Here is a 16,080-nt window from a genome sequence, read left to right on the forward strand (position 1 = left end):
CTTCGCTACGCAGAACCAACACAATAAAAGATGTTCTAGGTAAGTGTTTACTCACATGGTATCATCAAGTATCCGAATAGTCATTCTCTTGAATTAGAGGCTGGAAATTAGCGTGTTGCGTTAAAAAAAAATTCTTTCAATTGCTTCAGTTCTTTCAAAGACTGATTTTTTTTTTTGAGTTGAACGTAGCTCAGCCAACAATTCAGCTTTTGAGGAAGCCCCACCTTTCAAATCTTTTGCTTTTACTCCACTTCCAAAGCCAAATACATGACTACGAGTTTGAGTTGCAAAGCATTTCTCAACAATTTCTCTGCTCGAAAGTGATGGTTCAAACTCCACCAATTCTTGAATTTGAGCCTACAAAGTATATAGAGGAGACTGTTTTCAAATTCCATAATAACTAAATGTTAAGAACATGTACAAATAACTAAATGTTAAGAACATGCTCAATTAACCAAACGCATATGTTTCTCGATTGTTAGAGAATCAATAAGTATGTTATTCTTCTTGCGAGTCTCGTAAAGATAGTTGCCAAATCTGGTGGATTTCCATCATTTCCGCCTTTTACATAAAAGTAAACATGTCAAAAGTAGGATTCATCAACATTAAAACAGAAAAAAGATCACGGATGTCTTGATACAAATTGTGATAGATCTAGGTAGTTTTTGGCCAAAATTTCACCCCAATGGCTTTAATCATATATTTGAACAAATAAATTTTACACTTTCTCCTTCTCTGATTGTTGTAATAGGGCCTTATTTTATTATGAGGGAAATCCTCCTTTTATACGAGGAAGAAAACTTACTGTTTTGGCCAAGTGGCCGACACTACTTTACACATGGCCTTTTTTATTTGTGCCGACACTAGAAAACAAAAAACTTTTACATAATGACTCTTATTATTTACACATGACTCTTACTATTCACATATGCCCTTTCATTAACGACCTTTTCTGTTCATGAATGACTCTTACTATTTATTTTACGACTTTTTCTTTCTATGTCCTTCTTTTTCTGCTTTCCACGTATCTTCATTCAATTTGGACATCTCGTATGACATTATCTTCTCCTTGACATTTTGTTACAATTATATTACTTCTCTAATTAACTATTGATATAAATTTTATAGAGTCTAGAATAATTAATTATTATACGAAAAATGAAAAAAGAGCAATAGTAAAAGGAGACAGAGCAACAACAAAAAAACAAGAAAGAAAGGACAACCAAAAGAAAGTAGGAAGAATGAAAGAAACAAAAGGAGGAAAAAAAATAGAGGAAGTGAGACAAAGAAAAGAGAAAGAAAAAAAAAAGAGAAGCGAAACATAGAAAAGATGAAAGAAAGAAAAAAAAGGAAGCGAAACATAGAAAAGAAAAAAGAAAGAGTGAGACAGAAAAAAGGAAAAAAATTAAATTTTTTTTGCTATAAATGGTAATAAATGAAAAGTATCTCTAAAACCAGTAATTATTTATTAAAATGTATCAATTAATGTAATTTTTTCTTTCATAATTGACGGATTTAGTCGAATTAAGTCAACTGGCGAATTCCGACAAAATAAATAAATAAGACTAAATAATATAATTCAATTAACAAGCTTACAATTTTAACAAAAAATAAAATAATCGACTTAATTATAAAATAACTAATCCAAAATGTAAAGTATTATATAAATAAACCAATTAGTGAAATATTTAAATAAAACAAAATCTTTTAAAGATGGTTTTCGAATAATCATAAAATATACTAATTATATACATAATCAAATAAATCATAAAAATTAAAAAACAGTGATGAGATTAATTTAAAAGAACTTAAAACATTTTAAACTTTATAAAATTTAACTATTTCAAATCATTAAGAATTAAGAAGCTCATTGATTAATTCAATCGGGGAGGGTCAAAATTGGGTGTCAACAACCACTATCAAATTTATCCTATAATGTATCAAACATAGGTTCACATCAGTTATATCATAGGAAAAACTTGAATTTTGTTTAAACTAACCATAAATTCCTTAGCTCTAACAAAGATCGGATCAGTCAAAAACCTAGTATGTAAAACGATATGGGAGAAGCAATATAAAATTGAAACAAGAAGGAGCACATTAATTACGCATCGCGAACTGTTTTAAGAAGTGAGTAACCCCAGAAGAAATGACAATATTTAATACAATTACCTTAACAACAGTCCAAATGTGATTTAGCTTTTCCTCCTTAATGGGCTCCCATGATGATATTCGCAATAGACATATATTATGATCACGAACTATTTTTCCCAAGTGCCTCGAGAATAGATTACTATTCTTCCCAACAGTTCGATTATTGTAAAATGTCACTTTTAGCTTTTGTCCAATATCAAGCAATGCAATTTCTTTGCACTTGTTACTTCCTCGAACCTTTTTATCCATTCCATTAGCACATGAACCTATATTTACATAATTTATAAATGGTAGTAAATATTGTACATATGATAAGCTTGTGATTAAATAGATATTAGAAATGAAAGCATACTTGTTTTAGCTCTTTGAACAGACTATTTAACTTGATAAATAGGAAAATTGGAATATCAGAATGCAAACTCTCTTTCTCGTGAGCCAAAGTAGTTTTATCTGTTGTTCTCCATCCTTGAGAGAAACCTAATGTAAGAAATTATTTCAGTAAAATTACTTGAGTTAAATTAAATTCAATCTGAAAAAGAAAATCATACTTGTTTCAAATGATAAGGTGGGCTCCATAACACTATCAGTTTGCATATGCTCTTTCTCAAAAGCCAAAAACTTTTTATTCATTGTTCGCAATCCTTGAGAAAAAACTAATGCAAGAAATTATATCTGTAAAAGTACTTGAATAAAATTAATTCAATTCTAAAAAAGAAAAACATTTAAGAAATAATACTTGTTTCAAATGTTGGGATGGACTCCATAACATCATCAGTAAAAGAAAAGAAATCAGAACATCAGCTTGCTTATGCTCTTTCTAAGAAGTCAAACACTTTTTATTCATTGTTCGCCATCCTTGAGCATCAGAAGGTCTTGAGATACTTTGACTAACACAACGATCATTTTGATTGAAAGATCACTCCTCCTTTTCAAAATCTTCAATTGAGCACATAGATTTAAGCCCTTGATATTTCCCTTGAGCCCCTAGTGCAAGAAATCATATCATATAAACATGAACAATAAATTCAATTCAGTTCTAAAACATGATAAATTGTAGAAATCATATTTGATGAATTTGTTTTGATATATTGCATAAGTTCCTCTGTAGATGAAAAAAATGGAATATGTCCTTTTACAACACTCAAGTAGTTTTTCTTCATTGTTCGCACTCCTTGAGGATTAGACATAGATATAAGACCTTTTCCTTGTCCCTTTGCAACCACACCTAGTATAAGAAAAGAGAGTAAAAAATTAGTATTAAAAAATTCCTCGTAAAAATAAATAACACTAATAAAAATCAAAATTCATACTTGTTTCAGTAAATTGATTGTATTGTATAACTTGATCAGTACATGAAAAAATGGAATATCAGTTCTTGACACCCCTAAAGACACCATTGATTTAAGACCTCGTCCTCGTCCTTTTCCTATAGAATTCTGTGGCACATATGCATATTTAGTAGTAACTTTCACTCTAGATGTCACCTGATTTTCATTCTTTGATGATTTCATATCACACCTACCAAAAAAACAAAGACAATGTGTTAACAAAAAAAATGATAAAACATTCTAAAAATCATATGCTTGGCACAAAAATAAAACACTATAAAAATAATGTACTAATAAAAATCATGTTCCAAAATGTATAATGATGAATAAGAAAAAGCTTAAGGAGATATTCACCTCAATCATTCTTTTTCGTTTATTTTGTGAAGAATTTTCTAAATCTTCAAATTCATTGCCCTTTTGTTGGACAATTTCATAGGAATCACGAGGTTATACCTTTTTCGCGACACACCAATCTCTATTGGAATTATCATTAGCATAAAATACTTGAAAGGCTTGATTAGCTAATATAAAAGGCTCACTTGTTTTCAAAAATCGCCCCCAATTTACACTTACAATGTCATACTCATCTATTTTCACTCCCTTTATCTTATATATCTTATATATACATCAAACCACTTGCATTCAAACAAAACAACTCTTTTGCCCGTGTATTTCAATTCAAGAACATTGGTTAAAACTCCATAGTAATAAATGTTCTCACTATGTTTATCAGTTTCACCAACGACAACCACACCACAATTTTGAGTCCTTAAATTTTTATTATAATCTTCTGCATGGAATCTATATCCATTGATAATGTAACCATTATAATGTAATACATATTTAGTAGGACCACGTGAAAGTGCGAGGAGATCTTCCATGATCCTACTATCATCTTCTTTATGCAATTGTGCAACCTATCAATATAATGAAATTGATCACTTTTAAATGGGTAACTCAATATTAGATTTTCAAATTTGATATGTATATATTACTCACTTATCTTGAAACCATTCAATAAATTGTCTATTCCATTCATCATCACACAAGTGTTGAGTAGAATCTATATGAATTTGTGCAAACTCTCTACAAATTTAAATTGAAGCACAAATGTCATACTAAAAAGTAATCCTAAAGAAGCAAGGCAATAAAGTATGATATGTAGAAAAAAAATCATACTCTAGGAAGGGTAGAACTTCATCGCATTTCTTTAGTATGTCTATATGTGCTTGCTCTAATTCATTTTCTTCAAGATCTCGCTGTTTTGGAGCCCCCAGTGTTTTTCCAGATTGACAAAATAAAGATAATCCTCCATTAGATTTTTTTCAGACAACTATCATAGTTTCGTTCTGGCCTATTAAATTTTGTGTCAATTGTATGCAAATATTTTGAACATAAATTCATACATTCATGTGCAATGTAACCCTCTGCAATACAACCTTCTGGCCAAGCCCTATTACCAATGAGAGATTTCAAAAAATATAACCATATTTCTATAGGATACATCCATCGATATTGGACAGGTCCGCCAAGCATAACTTCATTAGCTAAGTGAATAGGCAATTGCACCATGATATCAAAAAATGGTGGAAATACCTTTTCTAACTTGCAAAGAGTTACATGAATTTGACCCTCAAGCTGATCCAAGTCATCAATCCTTAATGACTTAGCTCCAGTCATATTAAAAAATAAAGACAATTAAATTAGTGGTTCACACACTTCTTTGGACAAAATACCCCGTAGTGCAAGAGGGAGTTAATGCTGGAGAAGAACATAACAATCATGACTTTTTAAACTAGAAATTTTGTGATCTTTCAGGTTAACACACTGAGAAATATTTGATGAAAATCCATCTGGGAACCTTTAAATTCTTCAAAAACAGACAAAAATTGTGCTTTTCTTGTGGAGATAAGGTGTAACATGCAATTGGAACTTCATATTTTTCACCTTTCTGGATGGAGTGCAACTCTGGCCTTATATTCATTTCTTTCAAATCTAGCCGACTATTAATAGTGTCCTTGTTTTTTCCTTCAGCATTCATAATTGTCCCCAAAATTTTATCCCATATATTTTTCTCAATATGCATAACATCCAAATTATGTCGCAACAAAAGAGACTCCCAATATGCAAGTTCAAAAAAGATACTCTTCTTGTTCCAATTATCTTTCGACTATCATGTAATATTTTGATTCTTTTCTTTGGTTCCTTTGTTAACTGCACCCCCTCAAGATCTTTAACTTGATGAAGAATCTCAATATCAGAATGTTTTTTTTGTGGGAGCCTCTTGTCTTCTGTACCATCAAAGGAGTTCTTATCATTCCTCCATTTGTGATTACGAGGAAGATAACGACGATAACCCATATAACATTGTTTCTTACAATTGGTCAATCTGATTGAGGAAGTATCTTTTTTGCAACATGGGCATGCCAATTTTCCTTTGGTACTCTATCCATATACAATTCCTTATGATGGAAAGTCATTGATGGTCCATAACAAAGAAGCATGTAACTTAAAATTCTGTTTGATTGATGCATCAAAGGTCTCAATACCAATATCCCGTAACTCCTTCAATTCTTCTATTAAGGGTTGAAGATATCTGTCAATTGCATCACCTGGACCATCTGGACCAGGAATAAACATGGACATCATAAAGTTTTCTTGATTCATACACAACCAAGGTGCTAAGTTATAAGGAATAAGTACCATTGGCCAAATTCTATATGAGTTTTTTGCATTTTGAAATGGTTGAAAACCATCACTCGCAAGTCCAAGTCAAACATTACGAGGCTTGGCTGCAAATGAAGGAGGAAGTTTACCAAATGATTTCCATGCAATTGAATCAGCTAGGTACCTCGTTATTCCATCATCAACTCTTTCATCATGATGCCATGTCATTAGAGAAGATGTCTTTGAAGACATAAATAGCCTTTGAAGCCTAGGCTTTAATGGAAAATAACGCAAAATCTTTTATGCTATCTTTAAACCCTTTTTGTCTTTGCTTCCCCGTTACGTTTATCAACTTTCCGTCTGGATTTGTCACAAACTTTACAAGAATCAATTAATTTATCCTCCTTCTAATATGACATGTAATCATTTCTACAAGCATCAATTCTTTCGTAGGAAAGTCCAAGTTCCGAATTACCTTCTTTGCCCCATAATATGTATTCGGAAAATCGGCTTCATCACGCAACAACTTATCTTTTAGCATTTTTGACAACATTGTAAATGACTCATTACTCTAATTACCCATACTTTTTATGTGAAGCAACTTAATCAAAGTTGAAAGTTTTGAAATTTTTGAACCTTGATAAAGTGGCTTCTCAAATTCTCTCAATAGGCTATGAAACTTTTTGGCTTCAAGATTTGGTTCCTCTTCATGTGACTCAATAAAATCAGCATCTACAGTGAGTCCATAATGGTTAGGATAGAAATCTCTCAAAATTTCTCTTGTTTCATCCTCATTTTCACAATTTTTTGCTTCATTATCATCTCTATCTTCATATTCTGATTTTGGCTCACCTAAGACTTCCCATGATGTTACCAAAAGGTATAGTTTTTAATTATTCCATAAACTTTCAAGTGTGTTTTGACTATCTCACGTGTTTTAATGTGGTTTACGTGCTTATATATTTGAATAGATCACTTTGAGTTGGAAGTACAACGAAAAGGGAAGGCTCAAGTCCTAAAGTGATTGTTTGACTAATGAGGCAAGTGAATTTCAAAACTCTTGTTAAGTGTATGGAATATGTGCATTTTCTTGTGGTATATGTTTGGAAGTAATGGGATTTGGTGATGGTTTGACATGTCCACATTGATTAATTCTAATGATGAAAAAGGGGTAACAAAAGGCAATGTGATTAATTGTTTATGTGTGATGTATTGATAAAGGTTTGAAGGCTTGTTGAATCATTGTTGATGTGATATCATGTTTGTGTTGCTGTGAATTATACAATGTCATGAAAATGGTCATCTCCTCATTATTTGAGTGAACATGTCATTTGCATTATTCTGAGATATGGTTGTGACAAGTGTTATGTGCATTGAGAAAGAATGAGAACTTAAATATGATGTACCATTTTCGCGATGGATACTATATTTCGAGGGACGTATCGCTCGCCGTGATGGTTAGTATTATCGAGAGTCGTGTCATGCGCCGCGATGGTTAGTATTATCGAGGGTCCCGGACTGAGAGACAGTGGTGTGTATCACTAGGTCAGACATGCATCATTATGTTTAACATTGCATTCCATTGCATTGCACGTACTTATCATTAATGAACTTGATATTGTGTTTTGTTGATCTTGTGAATGCCTTTTTGTGGAACTTGTGATTAACGAATACTGAGCTTGTTGTTGAGGATATATAATTTGTTAAAAAGTTTTGTTGTTGAGGATATGTAATTTGTCAAAGTATTGTTGCTGAGGATATGTAATTTGTCAAAGTGTTGTTATTGAGGATATGTAATTTGCCAAAATGTTGTTGTTGAGGATATATAATTTGTCAAAGTGTTGTTGTTGAGGATATGTAACTTGTCTAGGAGTTGTGCTTGAGGATATGTAACTTGTCTAGGAGTTGTTGTTGAGCTATGTGCTATGTAAACTGTGAGTTGTTAGGTTGGACTCATTTTTATACAGGTTGTAGTTTTGGAGGTTCGGTTGGGGTGGTAGAAGCACCCGTATTTCATCCCCTTAGCTTGTATTTAGAGGTTTACTTGTTGAGTATCCTGTGATTTGGTACTCACCCCTTCTATAATTTTTTGTAGGTTATTAGCCCGGACCTTTTTGATATATTCTCTTCTTTTCCGAGACTTCTTGGAGATTTGTGAGGTAACGGTTTGTCATCTCAGCAGACCTTCTTACTCCTGTTTATGATTTTGTTCTACTGTAGAAACAATGTCATATGAAACTTCTTTTTTCTTTTAATTCAATTATAGTACTTTAGAGGCTTGTACACATGACAACCAGGTTTTGGGGTATAATTTAAGTTGTAGTAAATTTTCCACATTTTATTGTATTAGTTGTATTTAGGCTGACTTGTCTTGATGGGATAAGACGAGTGTCATCACGTTCATTTTTAGGTCGTCATAGAGGTTCTAATAAAGCTAACAATTTGTTTAACGCAATGTCAATGAGTACATATATAGACGAAGGTAATACAAAATAATTGATTAAAAATAAAGATATTTTTAACCAAAAAAATTAAAGATTTATCATTAAAATTGCACATTTATTAGCAATATAAATTAAGAGATAAATGAAACTTATAATATGCAAAATAAATATATGCATAGTGCATGCAATATTACAATAATAATCACAAAAAAGAACATTAATTCGCAACAAGTTTATAAAAGAATGATTCTATTTCTAATAAAATATCTACATGAGGCTTGATATTGTATTCTAGTTCAACTGGTGTTATATATATATATATATATATATATATATATATATATATATATATAACACCAATTGAACTAGAATACAATATCAAACCTCATGTAGATATTTTATTAGTTAGTCAAATCAGAATTGGATACAATAATATGAAACTCTCGAGGAGAGTTATAGTAGTTTACTTGATTTTTTTTGTAGGTTACTTTATTTATGTTTTATTAGTACATTTTAAATAATTTAATATTTTTATCAATTATTTATTATTAATTTATTTGTAAAATATCAACACTACTTACAAAAAATTCTGCATACGTCACTGGTCTTCTCAACGCTGATTGAAGCATGTTAAGATGAACTAAACCAAAAAAAATAAAATAGAGATGATGAAGTAGGCAGAAATTTGAAGGTTAATATCAGTCAGTTTTGTCACTGCTAAGGTGTCATTGATATAGTTCATGCTTATTTTAAGAAAAGAAAATTATCTTAGAAGCCTATATGCACATACTTGGGATGCATTCAGTTGATTCCTTTGTATTTGATTAAAGTCCTGAAGAACCATACTCTCTAACTTTATAACAATAAAAGAACAAACACAAATTTGGACAAGGATACCTAGCATCATATCTTCATCAGTTCCTCCTGTGAACAAACAATAAGATATAATGTCAAAATCATACTTACTCATATTGATAAGTTAAAGTGGAGTTTTAATTGTTGGGTCCAAATTTAAATATAGGCAAAATATGAACTTACCAAATAAACGTTTCTTCCTCAAGATAGGCCAAGACCCTAAAAAAATATAAGCACATTTTTCAAAATAATATGTTAACTTAAATGATAAGAAAGTTCTTAGTGCTTTGTAGTTGAAAGATTAGGTTATTGAATCACTCCAAAATTTTACCGAGTCTCTACTAGTAGAGTTTGAATTGTTTGAAGTGAAAAGAGCTGTCAATATGAGTTATCCCACTCCATATGGGCTAATTCAAACAGACTTAAACATTTCAGGGGCTAGACCGAGTTAGTCCATTTTTTGAGTGGGTCAGAAAACGATCGGCCCTACACACTAGTATGTCAGTTACAGGCTTGCCGGGCCAACCTACTTTTTTTATAATTATACTTTTCTACAATTATTAAATTAAATTATAAATATAATTTAAAAATATTATTATAAATATCGACAAAACAATAATACATGATGTTAATGTTATTGCTTGTTAATTAAATTCACAAATAAAATTATCTTTATAGTATTTATTAAGTTTTGTTCAAGTAAAAGTATAAAAATTTAAATAGAAATATTAACCTAATTATTTTGAGTTTGGACTCTCTTTAATTTTAAATTTTAATATTATATTATATTTGTAAATTAATTTTTATTGACCCACGGCCCGGCCCTACTAATATTTCTCAAGCCCCACAAATCAGCAGGAATCAAGTCGGGCTAAAAAGCCCTTTTCTTAAATAGACTCCAAAATTCTTAGCCCAACCCTACCGAATCCCGGGTTAGGCCAGGCCAACTCAACGGACCTAGCCCATATTAACATCTCTAGAGGTGGGTGAGGATATCGTAAATACCCCAAGAATATACTTTCGTGGCCATTTCATTGAAAGTACGACCCGTAATCCCAAAAAATATCAATTCGATCAGATTAAAAGGATCAACCAAAATATAGTTATGAATACAATAATTCCTAAGAAAGACTACTATTCTCTTTTGTGTATTATACCAATCATTATTTTTCATTTTACTGGGTGTACTACTGTTGTCTGAGAACCAAATGACCCAACACATCATGTAAGGGACCAATTGGTCGAATTTTTTAGTCCAATCACCCATGTTAAGTAGGAATGATTTCTTAGCAAGCCTATAATCTTTGTGAAACACATTGCTTAGCTTATAAAAAAAGCTCTTATATGCGTGGTAAATACAACCATAGTACATTTGTACCTAAAAATAACAAATCTATCTATATATATATAAAGCAGAAACATTGGCAAGCTGATGTGGCATAGCTAAAAAACCAGCATTTCAATTTTCCTTTTTTCCTCATTTTTTTAAAATACTTTTTACTAATTATTTCTACATAAATTATATTATTAAATAAATTGTAACCGACCCATAAATTCTTCTTTTCCAAAACGGCTATCTTCACTAATTATATTATTTACTTTTCCAAAACAGCTTCTTCCACGATCTTTCAATTATTTGGACAATTCAAGTTATCATTGTTGGGTTTTAGCAAGTGTGAATGGAAAAAGAAAAGAGAGAATATCAAAAGTGAGGGAACTACTTTGGAGGAAAAATGAAAAGTCATTTGCAAAGTGCAAATGAAAAGTCATTTCTTTGGATTTAGATTTGGATTTGGATTTGGCAAATGATGTGATTGATTGATAAATTTTTTGGACAAAATTTATTTAATCAGTTTTTCTTAAATCAAATAAATCCTGTTAATATTATCTCTTATAAATTTGCGGGTAACGGTAACATTCCGAAAAGTTGTTATTTTTCTGAAAAGTCGTTACTTTCCAAAAAGTAGTTATTTTTCCTAACAGACACATTTTTTTCGAAAAGTTGTTATTTTTTCCAAAAGACACTATTTTCTGGATAAAATGGGTCTGAACAGATTTCACTGAACGGACATGTTCCTTGCTGAAAATGGCTATAAAAGGAAGTCAATTTTTGATTTCTTAAAAAGACTAAAAATTTTTCTTTCTCTGCATTTATTTTTTCTCTCAAAATAAAATCAAAGTGTCGATCGACTGAGTCTGTGTGACTTGTTGTTGTTCTTCAGTTCGTTGAAGTTAAAGAAGTTTGAGGTACCGCTATTTCTTTAACAAGTTTAATCCGTTTTATCTTGGGAGAAATTAATCCATAACCTTGGGTACAGTGAAGGGATTAAATTTCTTAAGGACACACAGTAGTTTCTGTGGACTCGGATTAATTCTTGTATTCTATATTATTTTCTGCTTCATCTTATTTCTGTTTCTGTTTCTGTTTATTAACTTTATAAATACAAGTTATTGTAAGAATAACAATCTTAAGAAATTTAACAGTTTCTGTATTTGAGGTTTCTGGAGATTAAAACCTTTATGGTTTTCTACTCTGCTTGAATTTTTAAAATTCATTCGATTAACGATTAAAAGAACAAAAAAACTTTATCGTTAAATCAGAAACAATTTGTGTAAAGATTTGTTCTTTACTGTTAGTATTTTAAATACTTAATTTATCTGCCATTTGTGACAGAAAAAAAAAGACTAATTCAAGTCAAACAAATGCTGGAACAGTAAGTGCTGCAACAACAACGGTTGCACATAATCGTTCAACTGCTGCCTTAGCACCGGCTGAGAAACCTGCAAAGTTTTCTGAAGTCGACTTTAAGAGATGGCAGCAAAAGATGTTCTTCTATCTCACTACGTTGAGTCTGCAGAAGTTCATCAATGAGAATGTTCCTGTTATGTCAGATGAAACTCCGGATGATGAACGATTCTTGGTAACAGAAGCATGGACACACTCAGATTTTTTGTGTAAAAATTATATTTTGAGTGGTCTGCAAGATGATCTGTACAATGTGTACAACAATGCCAAAACCTCAAAAGATTTCTGGGATGCTTTAGAAAAGAAGTACAAAACAGAAGATGCCGGAATGAAGAAATTCATTGTGGCAAAATTTCTGGACTATAAGATGATAGACAGTAAGACTGTCGTTACCCAAGTTCAAGAATTGCAGGTCATAATCCATGATCTCCTTGCTGAAGGTATAAATTTATTTAATGCCTATGTTAGAAATATTAAGTTTTCCCTTAATAATCACATAACCTTTAATTTAGGATTGATTGTGAATGATGCTTTTCAAGTGGCTGCAATTACTGAAAAGTTACATCCATTGTGGAAGGACTTTAAAAACTACTTGAAACACAAACGCAAGGAGATGACTGTTGAAGATTTCATAGTAAGGTTGAGAATCGAAGAGGATAATAAGGCTGCAGAAAAGAGGTCACGTGGTAATTCAGCAATATCTGGAGTAAATTTTGTTGAAAAAGATTTCACAAAATTAAAGAAAAGAAAGAAAGCATCTGGTCCAAAAAGCAATCCTCCTAAGAAGAAATTCAATGGAAACTGCTTTAATTGTGGTAAACATGGTCATAGGGCTAATGAATGTCGGGGTCCTAAGAAGGACAAGAAAAAGAAAGATCAAGCAAACTTGGCTGAATCCAAAGGAGAAATGGATGATCTCTGTGCAATGCTTTAAGAATGTAACTTGGTTGGAAATCCAAGAGAATGGTGGATAGATTCTGGTGCATCATGCCATGTTTGTGCCAACAAAGAATTATTTTCATCATATACTCCAGCACTTACAGATGAAAAATTATTTATGGCAAACTCCGCTGTTGAAAAGGTGGAAGGAACTGGCAAAGTCCTATTAAAGATGACATCAGGCAAGGTGGTGACTTTGAATAGGGTCTCATATGTTCCAGAATTGAGAAAGAATTTAGTTTCAATTCCATTTTTGACCAAGAATGGATTTAAATGTGTATTTATTTATGATAAAGTAGTAGTAAGCAAAAATGATATGTATGTAGGAAAAGGCTACCTTAGTGATGACCTTTTCAAACTCAATGTAATTGTAGTTGATATGAATAAAGATTTTGCTTCTTCTTGAACGTTTGGGACACGTTAATAACAAAACCTTGCGAAAACTGATTAAAACTTAAATATTTTGCCAAAATTTGAGTGCAATAAATCAAAATGTCAAATTTGTGTTGAATCTAAGTATGCTAAGCATTCTTATAAATCTGTTGAAAGGAATTCAAATCCTTTAGAATTGATTCACACTGATATTTGTGACATGAAGTCAACACCATCACGTGGTGGGAAAAAATATTTCATAACATTTATTGACGATTGCACTAGATATTGTTATGTCTATTTGCTAAATAGTAAGGATGAAGCAATAGATGCATTTAGGCAATATAAAACTGAAGTTGAAAATCAGTTAGATAAAAAGATCAAAATGATCAGAGGTGATAGAGGTGGAGAATATGAATCTCCATTTGCAGAAATATGTTTAGAAAATGGAATAATCCATCAAACTACTGCTCCCTACACTCCTCGGTCTAATGGAATTGCAGAAAGAAAAAATCGAACTTTAAAAGAAATGATGAATGCATTAATCATAAGTTCAGGTTTACCACAGAACTTGTGGGGGGAAGCTATCCTTATAGCAAATCAGATACTTAACAGAGTGCCTCACTCAAAGACAAATGTAATTCCATATGAGAAATGGAAAGGTAGAAAACCCAATTTGAAATATTTCAAAGTGTGGGGGTGTCTAGCCAAAGTCCAAGTTCCTATACCTAAGAGGGTAAAAATAGGACCTAAGACTGTGGATTGTGTATTCATTGGATATGCGACAAATAGTAAGGCATGTCGATTTTTGGTTCATAAGTCCGAACATCCGGATATTCATGATAATATGGTAATGGAATCAGATAGTGCTAAATTTTTTGAACATATCTATCCGTATAAAACTAGACTTGAGTCATCTAGTGGGGGATCTAAACAACCCAGAGAAGAACCAAAAGAGAATGAACAAAATGAAGAAAGTCCAAGACGCAGTAAACGTCAAAAGACATCTACTTCATTTGGATCAGATTTTGTAACATTTCTTCTTGAAAGTGAGCCTCAAACATTCAAGGAAGCAATGTTGTCTAGCGACTCATCCTCTTGGAAGGAGGCTGTTAATAGTGAAATTGAATCAATCTTAAGCAATCATACTTAGGAGTTGGTTGATCTTCCTCCAGGGAAAAACCCTTGGGTTCAAAATGGATCTTTAAAAGGAAGATGAAGGACGATGGAACTATTGACAAATATAAAACAAGACTTATTGTCAAAGGTTTTAGACAAAAAGAAGGTCTTGATTATTTTGACACATATTCGCCAGTGACTAGGATTACATCAATTCGGATGTTAATTGCACTAGCTGCAGCATACGGTCTTGAAATTCATCAAATGGATGTGAAAACAGCCTTCTTAAATGGAGAGCTTGAAGAGGAAATTTACATAGAACAACTTGAGAATTTTGTAGTTCCTGGTAAAGAAAAGAAAGTGTGCAAACTTATTAAGTCACTTTATGGGCTAAAAACAAGCACCAAAACAATGGCATGCAAAATTTGACCAAACCATGTTGGCAAATGGATTTAAGATCAATGAATGTTATAAATGTGTTTACATTAAAGATACTCCAAATCAGGAAGTTATTTTATGCCTATATGTAGATGATATGCTTATAATGAGCAAAGACATTGCTAATATAAAAGCTACAAAGCGTATGCTTGCTAGTAAGTTTGATATGAAAGATTTAGGAGTTGCTGATGTGATATTAGGAATTAAAATTCTTAAAACTCCTAACGGTCTAGCATTGTCTCAAACTCATTATATTCAAAAGATACTTGAAAAATTCAAATTTTTGAATTTTAAAAGGGCAAAGACTCCAATTGATGTAAATCTTCATCTTGCAAAGAATAAAGGCAAAAGTCAGTCTCAATTGGACTATGCTAGCGTATTGGGAAGCTTAATGTATGTCATGAATTGTACACGACTAGACATAGCTTGCGCTATCAGTAAACTGAGTCGATACACAAGTAATCCTAATCATAATCATTGGTTGGCAATGAAGAGAGTTTTGGGATACTTAGATGACACTCAAAACTATGCTTTACATTACAACAGATATCTAGCCGTTCTTGAAGGATATAGTGATGCAAATTGGATTACTGGGTCAACTGAAACAAAATTCACAAGTGGATACGTTTTTACTATTGGTGGAGGAGCAATATCTTGGAAATCATCCAAACAAACATGTATAGCTCGCTCTACAATGAAGTCTGAATTCATTGCTTTAGACAAGGCAGGTGAAGAAGCTGAATGGCTCCGGAATTTCTTAGAAGATATTCCATTTTGGCCCAAACCAATGGCCCCTATATGCATACATTGTGATAGTCAAGCTGCAATAGGAAGGGCTGGAAGCATTATGTATAACGGCAAGTCTCGTCACATAAGACGAAGACATAACTCTGTGAGACAACTACTCTCTAGTGAAATTATCACAATTGACTATGTGAAGTCAAAAGATAATGTGTCGGATCCACTTACAAAAGGCCTAAATAGAGAGGGAGTTGAGAAATCATTGACGGGAATGAGA

This window comes from Solanum lycopersicum, chromosome 10 (genome assembly GCF_036512215.1).
Source record: "Solanum lycopersicum chromosome 10, SLM_r2.1".
NCBI classification, from domain to species: Eukaryota; Viridiplantae; Streptophyta; class Magnoliopsida; order Solanales; family Solanaceae; genus Solanum; species Solanum lycopersicum.